Source organism: Pteropus vampyrus, unplaced genomic scaffold, assembly GCF_000151845.1.
Source record: "Pteropus vampyrus isolate Shadow unplaced genomic scaffold, Pvam_2.0 Scaffold221, whole genome shotgun sequence".
NCBI classification, from domain to species: domain Eukaryota; kingdom Metazoa; phylum Chordata; class Mammalia; order Chiroptera; family Pteropodidae; genus Pteropus; species Pteropus vampyrus.
This window is the reverse complement of record NW_011889002.1, coordinates 2,112,200-2,124,672: the sequence shown is the minus strand read 5'-3', so window position 1 is coordinate 2,124,672 and position 12,473 is coordinate 2,112,200.

The window sequence follows — 12,473 nt, the reverse complement described above, 5'->3', positions numbered from 1 at the left end:
ATGCTAAAATTGATGAATTCTCTGATTCTGTAAGAGAATATTCCTAGTAAATACGCACTGTAATATTCTAAGGTAAAGGGCCACAGTGTAGGCATGTGTGTCTCAGAAAAAGAATTTTGTATATGTTAACAAGTGGATTTCAGTAAAATATGCTACTCTCATCCTTACAACATTTCTGTAAATTTGGAATTATTTTTAAATGAAAAGTTTTAAAACTAGCAACAACACTTTAATCTTACCTATAAGAGCCTGGCCTCAGTAATAGAACCTAAGTTTAAATCTTATCTCTGCCTCTTAGCTGTGTGATCTTGAGCTATTTCACTCTCTGCAAGCTTTGTTTATCTCATCAATAAAATGAGTATAATAATACTAGCTGTGTCATAAGCTTATTACCAGGCTTAAAATTACAAATTAATACTTGTAAGATATTTACAACAGGTTTTGGCATACAATTAGCATCACACAACTGCTTGATAAATAACTGCTACAATCCTGAAATTAAAAACAAAACATGCAAAACTTTTCCAAATGTAAAAATTCCCTCTTAGGATCCATTGACTGACTAAACTGATATGTCAGTGTTTTCATAGATTTATCATGAACAGTGTGTTAATTGTTGGGTGACCAACTGGACATACAGTTCATTGAGCAGGGTTAGAAATGTGGAGGAGCTTAAGCTAACCATAATTTTGCTTTTGTAAAAGCAGTGAAATGTATTATAAATCAAATACTGAGTTAAAACAAACACAGAGAAAATAAGTACTCATTACTCTTCTGAACATATCTTTGAATATTATATTGACTTTCTAAGAAATAAAGGAGGAAAATATGATAATATCCTAGATAGCCCAGCTTCGTTTTAGGATGCTAAGGAATTAGAAAATCAGAGTCTTCTCACAGCTATGGCTCAAACTTCATAAGAGAATGTCTTATATCAAAAACCCGAGGAAGGAAAGGTAAAATTTTCCTATTTTTGGTCACCTCTATAATTCTTCTGGAATAGAGCAGAGTTGGGGCACCTAAGAGTCTCTTCTGCAAAGCTCCTAAAGACTCTTTCCAGGCAGGGCCTGAATGAGTTCCGTCTCCAACCATTCCAGAGCCGCAGGGCTCCTCAGGAAGCCACCTGGTTGGTCTCCCAGGTTCTAGGAAAATTATCATCTATAGCATTCAGGTAGGTGTCCGTGCCTCCAACCCAGCAGGTCAAGACAACTAACTGCACCTTGGAGGTGGTAATAAATACTCATTTTGGGTTACCCCAGAGATATGCAATTCATCATTTATACCACTACCTGTGTGAAACTTTGTCCTGATCAAATCAGTCCACCAGTGAGCTGTATCTCTAGAACACACAGAACTGCTATTACTCTTTGACTTGATACTGTAGCCTGGTCCTGGCAGACATGCTATAAGAAATAGCTTCACTGTTCGGTTGATACATTGATGGACTTTTACATAACTATTTTAAACAAGAAGTTCATTTACATAACAAGACACTTAACTTGAAAGAAAAGCTATTTAGGATTGATTTCTTTTAGAGAAATTTATTCCAACTTAAAAACAGATTGCCAACATGTAACGGTTAAAAAAATAATAAAATTATAAAATTGTCCTTGATGTTACAATGATAAATGAAATATTTTGAAATTCTCCAATCAAATAAAGTATGCAAAGAATTTTGTTTTTGTTGTTGTTGTTGTTGTTGTTATCATTTATCAAACAATGAGAGCAAAATAACTTAATGACGTATAAAAATAACAATTGAATGAGTATACTACTAATGGGTCTTTTTGCAGAAACAGTTTTTTCTCCACTCCATTTTTTCATTGAAGTCAATCAGATATATCAATGACCATTTAGTAAAAAATAATGATAGTACAATAGACGTGGTCACATACGTCAGTTACTTCATGTACAACAAAGGAAAGGGAGAGGGGAAATGACAGAGTGGGGAAAACTATGTACAAGTCAGGATGTGGCAGAATCAAACTGTACTTCTCTGAGGTTGTTTTTTGTCTGTGAGTTGTGGAGTAAAGTAGCACATTTGTATTTCCATCCTTCATTTCTAACTGTGAAGGTACATCTGTTTCATTAATTATCTGTCCACCAAATTGGAATTTGACCTGCCTCACTGACAAAACCTGTCATTCTCATGAGGTTTGTATTCATTCACTAGTTCTGGATTTCTGTTCAACAGAACAACCTGCCCTGCCTCCTTCAAATTAATCAGCTCGCTGTTCCCAGGCATGATGCTTCCCTGGGTTTCGTGTCAGCCATGGCTAGTGCTGGATACCCCTCAGATGTTGTGTCACAAAAAAGGTACCAGGTCTGCACCCAAGACACCAGCTGCACAGCAGGGGCAGAGGAGGTGGCAGTGGGGGAGAAAGGAGAATGTAGTGAAGCTTTTGAGAAGTATTCTGCTGTGCGTAAGTGTTCCTTCATTAAGACTCCCTGAGAAATTTCTCTTCGGTCTCAGACCTTGAAAAGCTAAGCTTTCCTGAGCAACTGTTTTCGTTGTTGGAGGGCATCAGGGCTTGGTTCTGTGCCCCCTTCTCTTCTCCCTAAGAGATCATACAGCAGTCCCATCAACCTAATCCAAGCTTAAGTTCTCTCTCTTCCAGACAGTGGCAAATGCCCCCAGAACTGGCCTCCATGTTTCAACACTCACTCATTTATAATGCAATTTCTGCACAGCAGCCAGGGCAACCTTTTAAAAACATAAATCACATCCTGATACTCTCTCATTCAGGGCCCTCCAGTCCTCCATGCCCTTTCACTGGAACCTTGACTTTTAAAGCCCTTCATAATCAGTGCTGACCTCTAACCTCAGCTCAGACCATGCTCACCCTCACCTCCCACATTCCAACCACAGGAGCCTCAAATAAGCCAGTCATTCCTTTGCACCAGCTGTCCCCCTACCCTGAGGCTACCCTCCCAGATGGTCACGATCAGGCTTTTTATTGTCACTCAAAGCTCAGCAGCTTTAACCTCCCAATCCAATGTCATCTCTCATCTTCTAGCACATGCACTCCTTTTAATCCTCTCAGAACCTTTATTCCTAGCTCTTAATGCTTCTTGCCTTGTTTTTTTTTTTTTGTCTACTTCCATGTAAAATATGATTCCATGGAAGAAGAAACCCTCTTGTCTCGTCCAGTGTTTTGTTCTCAGAGCCAAATAGTGCCTGGAATAGGATGGGATATATACCAACAAGTATTTATTGAATGAATATTTTGGACATGGTAGACTTTGGAACCATGAGTGTTTTTTCACAGCTATGATCCCCAGTACTTTCAGAGTCAAAGGCAAAGTTCACTTCTTGCACCAGACCTTATAACATGCATTTCAGGGTAACATCCTTCCTTATGTTTCTCTCCTTATTTTCCCCCTGCACTGATTTGCTCGTCTTAAAGACATTATAAAGGTCTGAATGCACTCCTAAGCTCTTCTCAATCCTCAATAAAATGTAGTAGTGTATAAATAAATCACATAGGTGGCTTTTGCTAAATGTTACATGACAGAGTTCTATGGGTAACAAGAGAAATCAGTGCCCTGTGTCATTCACCAACCACTGGTTGGTGAGAGAAAAACCTGAAGCCCTCCCTATTGGTGTTGGGGTGGAGGGGCAGCGGGAACGGGAAAAAGCAAATACACTTCAGGAGACCAGTGTGAATCCTTGGTCACGGCCAAAGTCAGTTACCAGGTGTCAGGAGAGCAGACACCAGGCTGAGCTGTTTCCAGGACTAGCAAAAGTGAACAAAGTGAGAAGAAAGTGTGGGACAATCTGCTTAGCTACATCAGAGGGGGCAGCTTTTTACATTTTTAATTGTAAATCAAGTTAAGCATCTCCATTGCTTATACTATGCCTTTTTTTTTTTTAATTGTGGTTAAAAAAAAAAAACATAACATGAAATTTGTCATCTCAACTATTTTTAAGTGTTCTGGTCAGTAGCGTTACATATATTCACATTGTTGTATAATAAATCCCCAGAACTTTTTCATCTTCCCATACTGAAACTTTGTACCCATTAAACAAATCCCTATTTCCCCTCCTCCCAAACCGTGGCAACCACCATTCTACTTTATGTTTCTATTTATTTGACCATATTAGATATCTCAGATGAGTAGAATCATGCCGTATTTGTCTGTTTCTGATTGGCTTATTTTACTTAGTGTAATGTCCTCAAGGTTCATCTATGTTGTAGCATGTGACAGGATGTCCTTCCTTTTTAAGGCTGAGTAATATTCCATTGTATGTATATACGACTTTTTATTTATCCTTTCACCTGGTTATGGACAGCTGGGTTACTTCCACCTCTAGGCTATTGTAGGATAGGATACCTCTGAATGTATGTGCACCCTGCTGTGGTCTATGGGACATCTGACCAAGCCCAGGCATCAGTCAACATCTGCTTGTCTCATAAGCTCAGAAGCAAAATCATGTAATCATACAAACTGTGCCATTCACAGTCCCCACCTTCAGCTAGACCAAATGCTACCTAACAAGCCTCTGGTTGGCTCTCTCATTCATTTTCCACAGGGCCTCCTCAGGCCTTCTCCATCTCCCTCACACCTGCTGGTGGGCATCATCACTGCTGGCCTTTGCAGACGACTTCTGCAGATGAGGTCAGTCTTAGTGAATGGTATTACCATCTGCCCAGTTGGTGAAGCCAGATATCAAAGTCATTCTATTCCTACAGGCCCTATATCACACCAGTGACCAAAAGGAACAGAATTTTGCCTTTGATATGACAGAATCTGACCACCTTACTTTGTTACCATGGCTATTCCCTTAATGCCAGTTACCATCATTGTCAGCTAGAATACTGCAAGGGCCTCCTAACTAATCCCCCTCCATGCACCCTGCCCTGTCTCACCCATTCTCCATCCTAAATTCAGGTGACCTTCCTCTAATCCCAGTGTGAGTCTGCTGCCATTTAGGGGTGCCCCAGTGCCTTCCTTGGTGTGGCATACAAGGCCCTCGTTGGCCAGAAACACATCCCCTGCTTCTTGTCCTACCCACACTTGCTTCAGCCATGCATGAAGCCCCTTTTTATAAATCAGCCATTTCATACTTAACTTTGATCACGTTATTTCTCCTGCCTGGCACACAATTACCATGATTCTTCACTGGCCTGATTCTGCTTCATTATTCAGGAATCACCTCACGCCTCTGTCCAATCCTAACCCCAGGCTCTTTCTTCCTGTGCATCCTCCCCAATACTGGAGCACCTGTTTCTCACTTTTCAGTTTTTGAAGGAATCATTTCTGTCCCCCAGATTCCCACAGTACATTCTTGATTCCTTGAATATGTTCTCAGGGCATAAGGTCATATTCTCCATCCCCTCACCACCTTCTTTTCCATGCTAAGTAGACATTTCATAGGAATTTCTAAAAAGCCTCAGTGTTAGACTACAGTAACTTATAAACAAATGCACTCAGAGGAATGTTTAAATTATGAATTATAGGTACAAAAGAAACTGTAAACAATTTAAACTAGTGAAGAATTGCTCCGTTGTGTGCCTGTTTTATATAAGTATTCATACACGAGGGCTGAGTCACAGAACAATAAAGAATGGCAGCTCAGTTCCACAGCAGGAACCACAAACACTAAGGTCACAGACAGACATCCATTCTGCATCCCGTTTTCAGTAGTTTATGAAAAATTAGCCCTTCTGTCTGAGGCTTTCTTTGTGTAAGGTCAAATTTCATTTTGGAAATTCTGAACAAGCTCTCCTCAATTAAAATGAATCGCTTTACCCCATTGTAAAAAAATTTAAAAATTTCTGAACAAAGTTGGTTGAAGTTGGAGAACTGATGGGCCAAAAGAAAAAATGAGAACTGTCAAATAAAATTAATAATACAAATTTTGGTTAAGTGGCGTGAGGTTTTTAAAGGAAAGCTATTCCTTGGAGGAACATACTCTTATTGAATGAGCAGTTTTAGGAAATGGGAATTTGGATAATCTTAGGCTCAAGTAAGAATAACAGAAGAGAAACATGGTAATTCACATTTCTTAATGCTTTCATAGAAAGATATCTTTTTAATTTACAAGACAACTATGATCTTCTTTCATGCAGATCTAACTTCATATTTTCATATGAATTCCCTCATATCGATTCCTTAAATAAGATAGCATAATTAATATAATGTCACAGCTGGAATTTGGAAATAATTTCAGTTCTTTTGAGAAAGTGTCTATCTTCATATTCATATTTAAATTTAAAAAAATTTTTAAAAAGCAATTGGAAACTAAGGAACTAAATAAACTAATTTTCACTTAAAAATAAGGTTAAAAAACAAAATAAACTAAAATGAATAGATAAAAAGAATAGTAATAATAAAAGCAAAAATAATGAATTAAAAAACAAAGAAAAAGTAGAATTAATAAGTAAAATTAAGATCTTTGTTTTTAAGAGTCCAACAAAAAAGACAAATCTCTGGCAACAGTGTGCAGAGAAAAAAAAGAGCATGAATCTGTGACATTAAAAATGAAAGGAGATATAATCATAGTATAGAAAGAGTACATAGTAACATACAACTCTATGTTAATGTGTTTGAAAATCTGGATGAATAGGACACTTCTTGGAAATTTTAAATCATCAGAGCAAAATCAGGAAGAGACAGGAACTTATATGGAAATAATCCCTAGGGGGAAAAAAATTGAAAAATTTTCGAAGAACTGTCCCAAAGAAGACACTACATATCAAAGCCCTGAGGAGGATATAAATAATCCTTACATGAGTTAAACTATCACAGAATATAGGAAAAAAAAAAAAAAACAGTTTCTAATTTATCTTATAAGGGCTGCATAATCTTTTTATTATTAAAATTATTGGGGTGACATTAGTTAATAAAGTCAAATAGGTTTTAAGTGTATAATTCAATAATACATCATATGCGTATTGCATTGTGTGTTTGCTGCCCAAAGTTAAATTTCCTTCCATCACCAAATATTTGACCCCCTTTAGCCCTATCTACCTCCACACTCCCCTCCTTCCCTCTGGTAACCATTAATCCACTTTCAGAGTATATGTGTCTAGTCTCTGTTTGTTTGTCATGTTTGTTTATTGCTTTTAGATTTATATCTCACATGTGAGTGAAATCATATGGTTCTCGAACTTTCTCTGACTTATTTTGTTTAGCATGATAATTTCAAGATCCATCCACATTGTTGCAAATGGCAATATTTCACCTTTTCTTATGTCTGAGTAATATTCCACTGTGTATATGTACCACATTTCCTTTATCTAATCATCTATTGAAGGCCACTTTGGTTGCTTCCATATCTTGGCCACCATGAATAATGCAGCTATGAATATCAGGGTGCATATATCTTTGCAGACAAAAGTTTTCAAGTATTTTCAGTAATTCCAAAAAAGGAATTGCTGGGACATATGGTAATTCTATTCTTAGCATTTCGAGGAACCTCCATACTGTTTTCCATAGTGACTGCATCAATTTATATCCCCACCAGCAGTGTATGAGGGTTCCTTTTCCCCCACAACCTCTCCAACATTTGTTATGACTTGTTCTGTTGATGATAGCCATTCTAACAGGTGTGAGATGGAATCTCATTGTGGTTTTGATTTGCATTTCCCTAATAGCTAGTGAAGATGAGCATCTTTTCATATGTTTGTTGGCCATTCGTATGTCTTCTTGGGAGGAGTTTCTGTTCAAGCCCTCTGCCCATTTTTTAATTGGATTGTTTTTTATTGAGTTCTATGAGTTCTTTATATATTTTGGCTATTAGGCCCTTATCGGAGGCATTGTTTGCAAATATATTTTCCCACTCAGATGGTTGCCTCTTTGTCTTGTTGATGGTTTCTTTTGCTGTGCAAAAACTTTTTAGTTTGCTATAGTCCCAATTATTTTTGCTTTTACTTCCCTTGCCTTTGAAGTCAAATTCATAAAATCTTCTTTAAATCCAAGGTCCATAAGTTTAGTACCTATGTTTTCTTCTATGCAATTTATTGTTTCAGGTCTTATATTCAGGTCTTTGATCCATTTTGAGTTAATTTTGGTGTATAGTGATAGATAGCAATCTAGTTCATTTTTTGCATGTGGCTTTCCAAGTTTCCCAGCACCATTTATTGAAGAGGCTTTCCTTTCTCCATTGTATGTTTTTGGCTCCTTTGTAGAGAATTATTTGGCCGGTATACATGGGGATTTATTTCTGGACTCTCAATTCTATTCCATTGCTCTGTGTGTCTGTTTTTCTGTCAGTACCATGCTGTTTTTATTATTGACACTTTGAAATATAATCTGATGTCAGGGAAAGTGATACTTCTGGCCTTGTTCTTTTTCCTCAGGATTCCTTTGGCTATTCAGGGTCTTTTGTGCTTCTATACAAATCTGACAGTGTTTTTGCTCTATTTCTTTAAAGAATGCTATGGGAGTTGTGATGGGGATCACATTAAATCTGTATAATGCTTTAGGTAATGAGGTCATTTTAACTATATTAATTCTTCTAATCCATAAATATGGATTATCTTTCCATTTCTTTGTGCCTTCTTCAATTTCTTTTAATAATATCTTATAGTTTTCAGGGTATAGGTTCTTCGCATGCTTCATTAGATTTATTTCTAGGTATTTTGTTCTTTTTGTTGTAATTACAAAAGAAACTTTTTTCATTTCTTTCTGAAAATTCATTATATAAAACTCTATGGATTTTTGTACATTCATTTTGTATCCTGAAATTTATTTTATTTCTTTATTATTTCCAATAGTTATTTAGTGGAGTCTTTAAAGTTTTCTATGTAGTAAATCATGTCATCTGCAAAAAGTGACAATTTGATTTCTTTATTTACTATTTGGATGTCTTTTATTTCTCTTGTCCAATTACTCTAGCTAGGACTTCCAAAACTATATTGAATAATAGTCGTGATAGCAGAAGCTTTGTCTTGTTCCTGATCTTAGAGGGAAGGTTTTTAGTTTTTCACCATTAAGTATGATGTTAGCTGAGGGTTTGTCATATATGGCCTTTATTATGTCGAGATATTTTCCTTCTATGCCCATTTTTTAAGCATTTTAATCAGAAATGAATGCTGTATCTTGTCAAAGGCTTTTTCGTGTTTATTGATATGTCATATGATTCTTATTCTTTATTTTGTTTTCGTGAAGTATGTTAAAAGATCCCTGTGCCCTGGGATGAAGCCCACTTGATCATGGTGTACAATCATTTTAATGTGTTGCTGTATTCAATTCACTAATATCTTATTTAGGATTTTTGCATCTGTGTTCATGAGAGATATTGATCTGTACTTTTCTTTTTTTATGTTATCTTTACCAGGTTTTGGTATCAGTATAATGTTGGCCTCATAAAATGAGTTAGGAAGTATTGCCTCCTCTTTGGTTTTTTTTGGAAGAGTTTCAGGAGAATAGGCATTAAATCTTCTTTGAATATTTAGTAGAATTCACTAATGATGCCATCTGGTCCTGGACTTTTACTTTTTGGTTGGTTTTTGATGATTGTTTCAATTTCCATACTGCCAATCAGTCTATTTATATTTTCCAGTTTTTCATGATTCAGTCTAGGAAGGGTGTCTATTTCTAAGAACTTGTCCATTTCTTCTAGGTTATTAAATTTTGTGGTATATAATTTTTCATCCTATTCTTGTATGAGCTTTTGTATTTTGGTGGTATTTGTAGTAACGTCTCTTTCATTTCTGATTTTGTTTGTGTCCTTTCTCTTTTTTCTTTAGTGAGTCTATCTAGGGGTTTGTCAATTTCATTAATCTTCTCAAAGAACCAACTCTTTGTTGCATTAATTTTTTTCTATTGTCTTTTTGTTCTTAATTTCATGTAATTCTGCTCTAATTTTTATTATTTCCTTCTTTAGCTGACTTCAGGCATCATTTGTTCTTCTTTTACTATTTTTTTAAGATGTAATGTTAGGTCGTTTATTTGGGATCTTTGTTGTTTCTTGAGATAGGCCTGTAATGATATGAACTTTCCTCTATTACTGCTTTTGGTTTGTCTCAAGTTTTGATAGGTTGTACTTTTATCCTCGTTTGCTTCTATCTCTTGATCTCTCCTTTTTATTTCTTGTATGACCCAGTCATTCTTCAGTAGCATATTGTTTAATCTCCATGTATTTGTGGTTCTTCCCACTTTCTTTTTATAGTTGATCTCCAGTTTCAAAGCATTATGGTTAGAGAATATGCTTGGTATGATTTGAATCTTCTTAAATTTGTTGAGGCTAGTTTTGTGTTCCAGCAGATGGTCTATCCTTGAAAATGTTCCATGTGCACTAGAAAAGAATGTATATTCTGAGATTTTGTGATGTCCAATTGGTCTAATATGTCATTTAAGGATGATACTTCCTTATTTTCTGCTTGGATGACTTATATATATGTGATAGTGGAGTATTTAGGTCCCATACTATAATTGTGTTTTATCAGTTTCTCTCTTTAGTTCTGTTACTAGTTACTTTATAAATTTTGGTGCTCCCTGATTGGGATCCTATATATTAATAAGTGTTATGTCTTCTAGATGTGTGGTCTCCTTTATCATTTTAAAGTGTCCATCATTGTCTCTCATTACTTTTTTTATCTTGAAGTCTATTTCGTCAGAAATAAGTATGGCTACATCCGTTTTTCTCTAGATGCCATTTGCTTGGAGTATTGTTTTCCACCCTTTCACTTTGAGTCTATATTTGTCCTTACAGCTGAGATACATCTCTTGAAGGCAGCATATGGTTTTTGGGTTTTGTTTTTTGATCCAATCTGCTATTCTGTGATTTTTTATTGATGAGTTCATTCCATTTACATTTAGGGTGATTATTGAAATACAAAGTTTTCCTATAGCCATCTTAACTTTTGTTTTCTGGTAGCTTAATGTCTCCATTGTTTCTTTGCCCTTGTGTTTCTCTCTGTTATTTTAGTTCGATGGTGTTCTATAATTTTTCCCTCTGTTTCCTTTTGTTTTATGTTACATGTCATAGTTCTGGATTCTTTATGTGTGGTTACCATTAAGTTTATGTAAAGGAAAGCTATACAGTAGTCCTTTTTCTTCTGCGTGTACCTTATCTCCATTCCCCTTTGCAGATTCAGATCTTTACTCCCTCTCCTTTTCTGTTTTTGTTGTCTCAAAATATCCCTATTTACGATGTACATTCATTTCCATGTAGCAGTAGCCGTTGTCATCTTTTTAAAGTGTTTTTTTAAACTTTAACCATTCTGTAAATATTTAAGTTATAATACCCTGTTCTTAAAAAGGGTTGCACTTTCCTGCTTCCGTCTGCCTGTTAGTCATCTTACTCATAGTTATGTATTTCTTTGTCCTTTTGTTTCAGGTATAATGACCCCCTTAAGTATTTCAAGTAATGCAGGTGGAAATTTGGTGGAAAATTCCCTCAGCTCTTGTATGTCTGCAAAAGTCTTTATTCCTCCTTCACATCTAAAGGAGAGATTTACTGGATATTCTATTCTTGACTGATAATTTCTTTCTTTCAATGAATGTTTGGTTCCATTCTCTCCCAGCTTATAAAGTTTGTGCTGAGAAGTCTAGAGACAGTCTAATGGGTTTTCTTTTATAGAATATTGTCTTCTTTTCCCTGGTTGCCTTGAGAAGTCTTTCATTGTCATTGATTTTTGACAATTTCAATACAATGTGTCTTGGAAAAGGCCTTTTTGGGTTGAGATAATCAGGTGTCCTGTTCGCTTCTTGGATTTGAGGATCTAGTTTTTTCCATAGGTTTGGGAAATTCTCATCAGCTGTTTGTTTGAATATGCTCTCTGTTCCCTTTTCCTTCTCTTCTCCTTCTGATATACTTATTATTCTTATGTTGCTTTTTCTGTTGCTGTCAGATAGTTCTTGTAGAGTTCTTTCATTTTTTTCACTCTCAAGTCTCTCTCTTCTTCCTTCTGCAACATTTCCAGATTTCTGTCTTCAATATCATTAATTCTTTCCTCCATCTGGTCAGCTCTATTTCCTACACTTTCTATTTCATTCTTCATCTCTTTTAATGAGATCTTCATGTCCAGAAGTTCTGTATGGTTCTTTTGTAGAGTTTCAATCTCCTTGGTAAAGTATTTCTCTTTGTTGATTTTGTTTCTAAGTTCTTTGAACTGTTGATCAAAATATTTTGCATCTCATTAAGTGTTTTCCAAAAGCACAATCTTGAATTTCTCTGTCATTTAAATACCATATTTCTATATCTTTAAGCTTATTTTCTGGAGAGTTTTCATTTTGTTCCCGAGTTGCCTTGTCACCTTGGTTGTTCATGGTGTTCAATGGGCTATTTCACCACCCAGACATTAATGGGAATACAATCTGCACTTTTCTTTTTTCGAAGAAAATTTATTATGTAGTGATTTCTCTTTAGCAGTTGATAAGAAGAGGTTTTTCTTTTGATTTCCAATAGGTGACACCCAAGCGTTCTGCACTGCACAACCTTGCTGGATCTCTGTTTTGAGATTAAGAATATCCTTTATTCTCTGGAGAGCTGTGTATCTTCTCTGTGACCAGGTCAGCTT